Raw genomic sequence first — 12,745 nt, forward strand, 5'->3', positions numbered from 1 at the left:
GAAGGAAGGAAGGAAGGAAGGAAGGAAGGAAGGAAGGAAGGAAGGAAGGAAGGAAGGAAGGAAGGAAGGAAGGAAAAAACCAAGAAACTCTGATCTGTGGTTCCTTAGGCTTATTTTTACAAGAAAAGAACCAAGAAAATTAAAATGAATATCCATAGAAGCAACAATGTTGTGATGAGGATTTCAGAGCTATCAAGATTTGAAACAGTGAAAATACAATTAAAGACGGTCTCATGCAAGGGGATTCACCCCCCAAAAAAAAATTATCAAAGGGAGGGAAGAAGACTGTATTTCTAAGCAACGTCCAAGTATCTTAATTTTTGTTACTATTTGTCATAAAAGATTGAATGTTCATGCTCACTCATGATCTCTCTCAAATAAAGATAAGATGGACCATTTTGTATCATCTCACATATGCATATGTTCACTGGAAGTTCCAGTATCATCTCACATATGCATATGTTCACTGGAAGTTCCATTAGTAGAAACTCCTGTGTGTGTGCATGCATGCATGTGTGTGTGTGTGTGTGTGTTAGACACAATACAACCATGAAACAAACCCAAAAGAATGTGAAGGTTTGGGTTATTGCAAGTCAAAATAAAGACATGTTGCACACCTACATTAATAGCTAAAATAAACAGATGGATAAGCCCAGGAGGTTATATTCAAGAAGGAGACAAAGAATATAATTTGAGAAAAATATAGAAATAGTATGAAGAAAACAGACATTAAGGTCTGGGGTGATGAAAGAGCAAAAATAAGAAGAGAAACAGAGTCAATGTAGATTAAACATAGAAGGTTTTAAGCCAATTATAAGAGATCAAAGAGAACATGAGAGGGGAGGAATAGATTTGCAAGTAACTGAGATAGGAGACCTTCGAGAGAAATATGACCAGGATAAAATCATTATAGCTTACACTAAAAATAATACAGGGAGTGAGCTTAGAGTAGGAATTCACCAGGGACCACTCAGAAATGAACAGCAACATGGTCACAGAAATCAAAAATATTTTTTAAAAGCTCATGCAACTTTGGGAGGGAACAGGGATCTAATACATTAGAACAATGTATTTAATGGTCCTAATCATTCAACGCTTCTGTATTAACCTAATGAAATGCTTGAATGTAAACTTCCAGCACCCACAGCTTGCTTCTATGCTATTATTTCTTTATGAGCAAGCTACACTATGCATTGTTACACAGTAAATAGTCAGGGGCTCTAAATGACTAGCTTATGCTCTTTCTTCACTACATTTTATATTTCTACGTTTGTCCCTCCTGGGGGAAACTGTGACATGCCCATTTCTGCAACACTAACTCTGCACAGTCACCTTACCACTGAAACTTTTCCCCCATTTTCATGAGAAAATATAAGATTATCCAAGAAATGACTATAATTGGTTTTTACACATACCAAGCAAAGAGATGGCCACATTACAACTTTGGGGGTGAATTGGAAAAAATACAACAGCCTGAGTTTTTAGTCCTTTAGAAACAGTTCAACATCAAGATTAGTTCAAATCCTACCTCAGACACATTAGCTATGTGACCTTGGGCAAGTCACTTAACCCCATTTACCTCAGTTTCCATAACTGTAAAATGGGGAAAGGGCAGCTACATGGCACAGTGGAAAAGAGTAACAGACGAGTAATGGTCCTGATTCATCTTCCTTCGTTCAAATTTGGCCTCAGACACTTCTTAGCTATATAATCCCGGCCATGTCACATCACTCTGTATGCTTCAGTTTCCTCATCTGTAAAATGAGCTAGAGAAGGAAATGGCAAAACCCCAAATGGGAACAGAATCAGATACAAATGAACTACCAAAAAAAATTGGGATAATAATAGCACCTACCACACTGGGTTGTTCTAAGAATGAAATGAGTTGATGTACGGTACACTTTGCAAACTTTAAAACACTGTATAAAGACTAGCTATTACTATTATTATTTTAACTTGTGTTAAAGAGATTTAGTATTCCATAAGCTCTAACCAATACCAGAAATGGTACTATGGAATTATCAGCCTCTCCCAGTGTGTCTTAATAGAAATGCCTCCCTCTGTTGATTATTTATCTTATATAGTTACTTAATATTACATAATGCAGTTATTTGCACACTGTCGTCCCCATTAATTGAGCTCCTTGAAGACAAGAACTGTCATTTGTCTTTCTTTGTATCTTCAACACTTAGCAAAATGCCTGGTACATACAAACCCTTACTTTCTTTCTGTCTTAGAGTCTATAAGGCAGAAAAGTGCTATAAGAGGGAGGAAATTGGGATTAAGTGACTTGCCTATGGTCACACAGCCAGGAAGTGTGTGAGGCAGCCAAGGTCTCTCCTCTCCAGGCCTGACACTCTTTCTGCAGTGAGTCACCTGGCTGGCCTAGCACTTCCTAAATTCTTACTGATTTATTGCGATGACACCAGTGGGACCTAGTCTAGGGCCTTCTTGGCTGAACTCAGCTGAACTGAATTGAGAAAGAGCAGGGAGAAGCCAGCACCACAGGGTGGGATCAAGTAGAGTTTGGGGTATAAAGAACAGAGTAGCAATCCCAAGGGAGAAGCCACTTCTCTGACAACATGCTCTCTTCAGGAACACCACCCCCCGCCCCAGACAGATGGACATAATGGTTCTCTCTGGCAATCTCGAGGCTGCTTTCACAAATTATCTCTGGGAACAAAGCCTGGCCTTCACAGAGCAAGCAAAGGCTAAGAGCAGCTCATTCTAGCCTCTGCTTTGTGCTGGATGGGGAGAGGAGGGACAAAAACGGCTCCCAACTCCTCCAGGGTTCCATTATCAGAGCAGCATTCCAGGCCAGGCCTTTACAATAGACTATCTACCCTGCTCTCCACAGCCCAACAAATGGGAGAATGACGCGTCCTCGACCAACTGTCCTTCTTAGCACAGGGTTTGTTTTCTGTTTTTCTTTCAGTTGTCACCAATTTCCCCCCCTACTTTCAGACATGAGCTTTTGTTCCCTGTCAAGCGGAGTTCCATCCCTGTAAATAATCTCCCTCTGCCTGTTACATCCCTCCATCTTAAATTGCCTTTCAAATATTTATAGACTTATTTTTCTTTTCTCCAAGATATTCATCTTTTTGTGGCTGTTCTTTTCCATTGTGTCTAATTTATCTATGTCTTTTGCGGGGTAAGGGTGGAGACAAAGCTGGGATGGAAACTCAGTCATGAAAAGAGTGTATCCAAATCCATTGGTACCAGGGCAAACAAAAGAGCCTTTATACAAAAATAATTATTCAAAAATAATTTTGAAGAAAAATGTTTAACATATCTTTCACACTTCCTTCCAATCTCTTGCTTTTTTGTGGTTCAGCTGTTTTCCAGTCGTGTCTGACTCTTCAGGACCCCATTGGGGTTTTCTTGGCAAAAATACTGCAGTGGTTTGGTATTTCCTTCTCCATCTTACTTTACAATAGGAGGAAACTGCAGTGAACAAGGTTAAGTGACTTGCTTAGGGTAACACGGCTACTTGAATGTCTGAGGTCTGATTTGATCTCATGAAGCTGAATCTTCCTAGTCTAGGCCCAGCACTCTCCCCCTTGTGCCACCTAGCTGTCCTAGCTCTCACTTAGCACCCTGAAAACACAAGAGGGTCAAAGGGGATTAAATCCGGAGTTCAATTCAACTCACTGCATCGATTCCAAAGCAGAAGAGCGGAAAGGGCTAGGTGATACGGGTTAAGTGATCTGTCCAGGTCACACAAATTTGGCCCCAGACACTTCCTAGCTGTGTAGATTTCTTTATCCATGAGCCTGAGATAGGATGAAGTGGGCATCCTTTCTTTTTTATTAGCCTTAAATGGGAAGCTTTCTGGCTGGGGTGGGGTTCCCTATCTGCACAGAATATCAAAGAAAAAACATAAGAACTAGAGCAATATAGTCCCTTTATTTGATTTCCTTTTAATTTTATATCATATAAATTGCTTGTTTTATGTATAAATTGCTATTATACTATGTCTAATAAACCACATACTAAGTATTTAAATCTATAGATGCTATAGGTATGGTCTGCTGCTAAAGAAATGCTGCTAAAGGATGAGGACAACATCTTGTATAACAAATTTCATATGTTAATATTTGATTAAAGTTCCATTTTATCCCTTAAAATAAACTGGAACCCGGTTGGCAGTGTTTCAAGGTTTTTTAAAGCCACTTTGGGGATAAGCATAAAATTCAAGCAGTGGGGAAAGCAAGGTTCGCGCTGTGTGTCCATAAAAAAGAAATGCTTCAATCTGTTTAAAAAAAAAAAAAAAAAGCAGGGGCAGCTGGGTAGCTCAGTGGACTGAGAGTCAGGCCTAGAGACAGGAGGTCCTAGGTTCATATCCGGCCTCAGCCACTTCCCAGCTGTGTGACCCTGGGCAAGTCACTTGACCCCCATTGCCCACCCTTACCAATCTTCCATCTATAAGACAATACACCGAAGTACAAGGGGTTAAAAAAAAAAAAAAAAAGCAGTATCCACCTGACATTAACTAAATGGGCCATGATTACATCAAGTGGAAAGCCACCTGGTGGCTCACCAAGATACTGTACGCTGAGCTAATTCAAACCTCATGGCTGGAAAATTTAATCCAAGGATAGCTGTTTCCACAGAAAGAGGCAATGGAGAACTGATGTAAATTTTGTGCTTCACAAAAGCACTCTTCATAATCAGACTATAGATAAATGATGGAGCAGGAGGAAAAGTAAATTATATTAGTACAGAAAGCAATATTGGTATAAATTAGTACATATAAAATCCTGCCATGGCCATCTAGGTGGCAGAGCATATGGAGTGCCAAACCTGGAGTCAGAGAAGACTCTTCTTCCCAGTCAAATCTGACCTCAGATTCTGTGTGATCCTGGATAAGTCATTTAAATTTAACCCTATTTGCCTCATTTCCTTTGTCTGCCAAAGGAGCTGGAGGAGGTGGCAAACCACTCTAGTGTCTTTACCAAGAAAACCCCAAATGGAGTTACAAAGAGTCAGAAAGACTGAAACCACTCAACAACAGCATACTTTGATACACTATATTTAGCAAGTTTTATCACAAATATTCAGAAAATATATTCAGTATAATATCAAATAAATCAATATCTTCATAAATATTAGTTATTTGAAACTGCCTTAGAAGTTTATTATTTTCTTGGATAATATGGAAATAGGTATTAAGTGATAACATTTATACAACCCAGTGGAACTGCTTATCAGCCCTGGGAGGAGGGAGGGAAGAGGGGAGGAAATGAAAATGAATCATGTAAACATGGGAAAATATTTTTAAAATAAAACTTTAAAAATTTATTATTTTCTCTTAAGATTATTCATCCTAACCATATATTAAGAAAAAATGTGACTTTCCCCTCCTTACCTACACTTTGAATATAAGATAGATTGAATTATGAAAATCAATTTGTTTTGTTGGCACCAAAATATGTCCTTGGCTTTTTAAATAAATATACACTGATAAAAATAAATATAATTAATAAAATTTAAAAACAATTCTACCATATATGTGTGATAAATAGATCATTATTAGTTTGCCTCTGACAAATAAAAATACCTAACCCTGATGAGTCAAAATTAAATGGCAAAGAAACCACTGAAAAAACTGCTTTAACGCAACAACCCCGCTAACAGCATTAACAATGCCTTTAACATGGATTATGACATTAAATCCTTTCCTCCAGTTTTCTCTTTCATTGTCAAATGGGCCTCAATGTAATTATGATAGAACCCAGCCGCAATCAGGATGTAAAACAGGGGGAAAAAAGATGAGAAACAATTGAAGGGGGAAAGGGAAACAACAGAATTTAAAAAAAAAAAAAGCTGTCAGTAACAAAAAGTTTTGTCTTAAGCTAGACTTTGTGGGTTTGGGGGCAAAGGCACCTTTAAGGAAAGTGAGATAGCAGGAGGAGCTTGGGAGACTACAGGGGTCCTAGAAGATCAACAAGATGGTAATATCAAGGAAAAGGGATTGTAATATTCTTATGGATTGGCCAACTAATAAAAATTCTGACATGGCAATGAGCTTTAAAAAAATAAACTAATTGATATTTGGTAAGAATGTGACACACTACCCTGTACCCCTCCACCCACCCAAAAAAAGTGGAAAAGAAAATGGGCTGATACATGATGAGAGCAAGCAGAAGGAAGGAAAGGAGGAAGGGAGGGAGGAAGGAAGGAAGGCAAGACTGCAAAATACTGGGCATATTCCCTGTCACAAATATATGGAAGGACCTAGACAAGTCACAATTATCTAACATGGATAGGTTGCATTTTTCAGTGATGATGGGAATATTTACCTTGGTATGATCATAAACTCATTTGAGAAATTGAATTATATTTTCACTAAAATGGCTTTTCACTAATACTTTCAAAGTAAGCTTTTGTTATCCTTTTTAAACCAATGCCATGTCACAAAAAAAGTCCATTTTTACTACCTCCCAGGTTTTTCTCTTAAGAAAAAAGATACAAAAGATTACAATAAACTACTTAAAAAAAAAACTTAAAAAGAAAAAATGGTACAGCCAATTTCTATAGCCACCCTCACTCTTTCTGAAGAAACGTCTGTCACAGGAGGTCTGAGAAATTACCTCCGGCCTTCTCAGGCACTCTAATATTTTTGGCCTGTCAATATGGTTACAATGAAGAAGGCCTGTCTCTGGGTCCCTAAATGATTTGTATGACTCCTTCAAACACTATTCCTTTTTCATTGCAAAATACATGTGATGATGAAGTATGAGAGAAAAAGACAGTTCTGCTATACTTCAAGTTACACATTTGCAATAAGGAAAAATCCACAAAGACCTAAGCAATGGTGCATAAACTTGACTTCTCCCATGAAAAGTGAGGATCTAGCATACTTCATTCAGGGGGGTCAACCCTCTTTCCAGCCTTCCCCCTTCTCATCATCCACAGCTCTCCCTCTCTGGAGAAACACCATCTAGAGGCCCCACTGTCCTGCAGCAGGGGTACCTTCACCCCTCCTTTCACCTCTTCCTTATTTATGTTTTCCCTTATTATACATTGTAAGCTCCTTAAGGGCAAAGAAAGTCTTGCTTGCTTGTATCTGTATCCCTAACTCTTAGCACAGTTCCTGGCACATTATGCCCTCAGTACATTTCTTTCTTTCTTTTCTCTCTCTCTTCCCACTTCCTTCTTCCATCCCTTCTCTTTCCCTCCCTACCCACTTTCTTCCTTTCTATCCATCTGTGACTAAGAAACTTTAGCTACATTTTTGTTCCAAAACGTTTTCCTAAATTAATAGATATTACAACTATCATGTCTCATATTATTGAGTTTTATGTTTTGTTTGGGGGGGTCAAGGAAAGGGTCCAAACAAAGAATTTCATTGGGGTAGAAAACACTATCCAAAGACATAATCAATCTCCAACTTAAAGTCTTAAGATGGTGACCTCCAAACATGTTGGATCATGTGACCTCCCAAATATGGCTATTTATATATTATATACATGACTGTGTATAGAGTATATAATATACAAGAATATCAAAAACATGCAATAATGAGACATTTTTAAAGGATGAGATAAACATGAAATAAACACATTTTAAATTGTTTTATAGTAAAAAACTTTTTGTTTCACTAAAAATATCACTATTTTTAGTGACAGCAATGTATCCAAATATATTTTGTTATTTTCAAAAATCTTAGTTTAAGATACCTTTGTTGAAAATTAATTATTAGATGTCTATCTTCCCTGATGTCAATCACTCTTACAAATTACTCAGAAGTTATTACATTTAGATGTGCATATGTAAATATTATAAATCTATATTTATACATATATATTTTCACAGATACTATACGTGGGCAGAGAGTGTGTGCTAAATGGGCCTAAACTCCACAGAGAGTCATTTGGAAAATTTTTTTAACCCTTACTTTCTGAAGGCAAAAGAGCAGTAAGGACTAGGCAACTGGGATGAAGTGACCTGCCCAAGGTCACAGCTTCAAAGCTGCTGAGGCTAGGACCTCCTATCTCCAGAGTGGCTCTATTCACTAAGCCACTTTGATACCTCATTTATCATCTTTTTTTAAAATGGGTTGGAAAATCCTGTTTCCAAGTTGTTGGGTTTTTTAAAGGATGAGAATTTTTAGAGGTGATATGTCATTTTTGGTAACAAAAATTTAGTATTTAGGAGTCTTATTAATGATGATGGCCTCAAACTACTGGTATATGATATCTAAAGATATAAATATATACTTAGTGAGAGAATTCCTATTTCAAATAATCTTGACAATTTCTAATTTGAGGTCAACTTCTTGTAAGATCTCACATATTGTCACTGATCTAATCTCATGATGTAGCCAATGAAAAGATTGCACCTTATAGTACCATTTAAAGTTCTCTGAACTTGCAGAATCCTAGAAAAAGCAAACTAGGCTTTTAGGCATTGTGATGAGACTTCTCTTCTGTGTAAATGGAATTTTCCCTATTACACTTTCAAATCACATTTCACAAGCTCCCATCAATGTATTTATTTTTATTAGTTAGCCAATGGAAATAGTTCGAATAAGGGATTTCCAAAAGTTGTCTGAAATTACACAGAAGTATCCTGATAAACATTTAACAACCAGCTCCTCCACTAAAAAACACACAAAATACACTTTTAATTTTCTTCTGCATTATGAACATTTTCTCCATTGCATTCTAAAGTCAATCAACAAAATAACACATCAAATCTTGATTTGTGGCATTTGACAATTTGACAGTTTCTGAGGTGTTAAAGCTCATATTTAAACTTTAACAATCAGATTTCCAGTTGGTTAAAGCTGGCTCTAGGACAGCCCTGACCAAAGGTCACATGCCACACAGGTTGCCCATCCCTCATTTTACAGGCCAGTTATTATACATTACTTCCCTTCATGCATTCCAGGAACTAGCCAAACTGGTACCATCACTATTTCTTATACCCATTTTTGTGCTGCCCTTTTCTTTAAAACCCTTACCTTCTACCTTAGAATCAATACTATGCATTGATTCCAAGGCAGAAGAATAGAAAGGCCTAGGCAATGAGAGATAAGTGACTTGCCCAGGATCATATAGCTAGGAAATATCTGAGGCCAGATTTGGATTTGAGCCCAGCACCTCCTGTCTCCAGGTCTGCTGCTCAATCCACTGAGCCACCTTACTGCACCCCTGTGTGCCTCCTTGAGGCCTATCCTTAGAATGGCTGAAATGGAAGAGGACAAGGTCCCATACACGAGAAGACGCAGAAATTGAGAAGGAAAACAATTGTGGAGAAAGTGGAGGGAAGAAATGAACTTCATGTTTTAAGACACAAAGTCATTTCCACCATGTAGTACCATTTCTAGCTAATATTATTTCAAAAACTGAAGAGTGTGCCACAAGAGAACAAAAAGAGGAGATGATGGAGCAAAATCTATAAAGGTAATTAACATAGAAATAGGTTATAATAGGAAGTTCAAACCCACTACTCAAAAATTTTGACTCTGAAGGATAAAAGAAGATTAAAGCAGAAATAAATCCAAGAATTAGAGAATAAAACTTTGGAATAGATAGGAAGGAAAAGAATCAAGAAAAACTTCTTGGGAAAATATGGGGGGGAAAACTAGAGACCCCAAGTTGGAGAGATTTTTAAATAATCATGTCATTGAGACGGAAAGAAGAATGGACAAAAGAAGGGAAGAAATCAATAACTAAACAAATAAATTAACCATTTAGAAAGAAGTGTAGAAAAATAGGAAAGTAGGGAATGGGGGGGGGAGGGGAGACACGGGGAAGAAAGCCTATCTGAAAATCTTTGGAAATAAATTGAATAAAACATTTAAATGAGAATGTACTCAAAAATCCAAGAAAATGAGAATGACAAAATGAGTATTAAAACAAAGCTCCTCATTCTGTTCTTTAAAAGAAACAAATATAAAAGGTAAAATCTCATATAGAATGAAAAGGAGAGGCTGGGACAAAATTTACTTTGTCAAATAAATCCTAAAGTACAATGAATAGCAATCATTATTTGAAAAAGTAAAATAAAATATAATACTGAGAAATAATCTAGAAAGTTGCAATGCATTTAAAGGAATTTTTAAATTTAAAGGAAATATATAGGAATTGAACCAATATCAATGTTAAACATAGTTGTACCACTATATTCACAAAGGAATTATGTAAATATGTAAAATTATGAAATATGTAAAAACATATTTGGCAGTAGGAGTGTCTAATATTCCTCCTTTGGAGCTGAACAAATCAAACAATAATATAAGCAAAATAAACTATAGTTTGGAGCAAAATGATGGAGAATATAGAAATAAAAAATTTATAGCATTTTCTAAGTAGGAATATTAAAGAACATATATTCTAAATTAAAGAATATAATGGAAGCAGCTAGGCAGATCAGTTTACTGGGTAATGGACCATGAGCCAAGAAGATTTAAGTTCAAAACCAGCCTCTGACACTTACCAGTTATGTGGCTCTGGACAAGTCACTTAACACCTCAATCTCCTCATTTGTAAAATGGGGATAAAAATAACACCTACCTCACAGGTCTATTGTAAAGATCAAATGACATAAATTTGTAAAGCACTTTACACACCTCGAAGCATTATATAAAGACTATTTCTTATTTATTGACAATATACACATTTACTAGAACTGCATTTTACAAAACAGAACTCATGTATTAAAACACAAGAATTGTACACAAATATAACAAACAATGCAATATAGTCATTAACTCAGCAAGTACAAGAAAAACAAAACAATCTAAGTGTAGATTTAATAAAGAAATACTGAGTGAGAGAATAAAGAGAAAAAAATACCTTTGTGAGAGACAGAAATAATGAAACATACAAAAATCTGAGATACAGATTAAGTATTACTCAGAGAAAGAATTATAAATAACTCTAAAAACCTACATTAATGAAACAGAAAAGAGAGGACTAGTGAACTGATTAAATGTTTTTAATTAGAAAATAAACAAAGACAAAATAAACCCAGAGAAGAAATCCTGAAAATAGGTAAATTGAAAACTAAAGTTTATAAATGAGAAACAAAAGTAAAAGCTAGTTTTTAAAAACACTAACAAAGCTGATAAACTTCACCCAGCTCTGCTTCTAATAAAAGGAAGAAGAAAATCAAACTAACAAAATAAAAAGCAATTAAGGTGAAGTCAAAATAAAGTAGAAATAAAAAGTGTCAGAAACAATTATATCCAGTTATATGCCAACAAAGCTGAAAATTCAGAAGAAAGAGAAGATTATGTTCAATTCTAAAATTCCGAATTTAATAGAAAACTCTCTCCCCTGATTTTAAATAATACAATCTAAAAAAAAAAATTGAAGTGACTGTAAAGAAACTACTAAAGGAGCGGGAAGGGAGTTTTTATTCATATAGATTTATAACCAAATTCTATAAAACACAAAGTTAACAACTATATGTTATAAATTATTATATATTATTCCATTCTATTATTATATAATATATTAATATATATTTAAAAGGTAACAATGTAGAACAACATTTAATATATTAATATCTAAACATTATAAATTACTCTTCAAAATAGAGAAACTCCTCTGAACTTCTTTTGTAAGCCAAATATAGTCCTAATACCAGGAAAAGAAAAAGCAAAGAAAGAGAACTATAAACCACTGTTAAGTGAATATTCAAAATTTTAAAATAAAATTGTAGCTAAATGACTCCAGATTACTACAAAATTATTTGTTACACAAAAAACCTGGCTGAAAGACAAAAGCAAATTATTTAAATTATGCCAAAATCATTTTCTATTACCAAAATAGACAAATCAGGAACACAAGGGTGATTTTACTTGGAAAATTAGGGGGAACTACGAAATAAACTGAGTAGACAATTAACTGATCAATATTTAGCATTATACCAAACAATACCTTTAGAATATCAAGAAATATAATTTTAAAAGTAGAAATAAAGGATAAATAGAACTTCTAAATCTAAAATTATGTTATAAAAACAATAGTCATCTAAACTCAAACTGAAATGGAGAGTTACTAGAAAGAACACTAATCAAAAACTGTCAGAAAAAAAGATTATTAAAAAGTGTATCAATGTATAATCTAGAGAGGGGACTAGGTGGCTCAGTGGATAGAGTCAGACTCAGAGAAGGGAAGTCCTGGGTTCAAATCTGCTCTCAGATACTTCCTAGCTGTGTGACCCTGACTTAACCCTGTGATTGCCTACCCTGTGCTGTTCTGCCTTAGAACTAATATATAGTATTGATCTAAGATGGAAGATAAGGGTATAAATAGATCCATTATATATATATATATATATATATAAAATAAACTAAAAAAGGAAATGTTTTATGTATGCAGAGAGGTGATTTTCACCTACATGAAAATGAAATGGTGTATTAACTTTGTATAAAAACTTCATTCATTCAAAGGGCCTTAAAAAATGTTTTTAGAGAAGGCACAACTTTTATTAGTCAATCAAAGCACGCTTTTGCTAAGCACTTACCATGCACTGGAAACTGTTTTCTGGGTCAGGAATGGAAATGCAAAGGAACGACACAATCCTTCCTGTCCAGAAGCCATCCTGTGGTCCAGCGATAGCACATTCTCCCCCATCCTCACATCCCCACCCCGGGGGTGAAAAGTACACTGAGGAGTGAGGATGCACAGGAGGAAGCGGGGCTGCCTGAGGCCAGGCCAGGATACGCAGGAAGAAGCTTCCTGGGGAGTATAGGGTCCAGAGCCCAGAATGCTCCGGAAGGAGGGCA

General features: G+C 35.8%; 1 protein-coding gene across 2 annotated transcripts in view; it reads right to left on the minus strand.

The window, feature by feature from the left end:
* The window catches only part of DMRT1 (doublesex and mab-3 related transcription factor 1), a 134,262-nt gene that overhangs the window by 107,767 nt on the left and 13,750 nt on the right, over positions 1-12,745 (minus strand). The gene's annotated exons all lie outside the window — the stretch shown is intronic.

This window comes from Gracilinanus agilis, chromosome 1 (assembly GCF_016433145.1).
Source record: "Gracilinanus agilis isolate LMUSP501 chromosome 1, AgileGrace, whole genome shotgun sequence".
In the NCBI taxonomy this organism is placed as follows: domain Eukaryota; kingdom Metazoa; phylum Chordata; class Mammalia; order Didelphimorphia; family Didelphidae; genus Gracilinanus; species Gracilinanus agilis.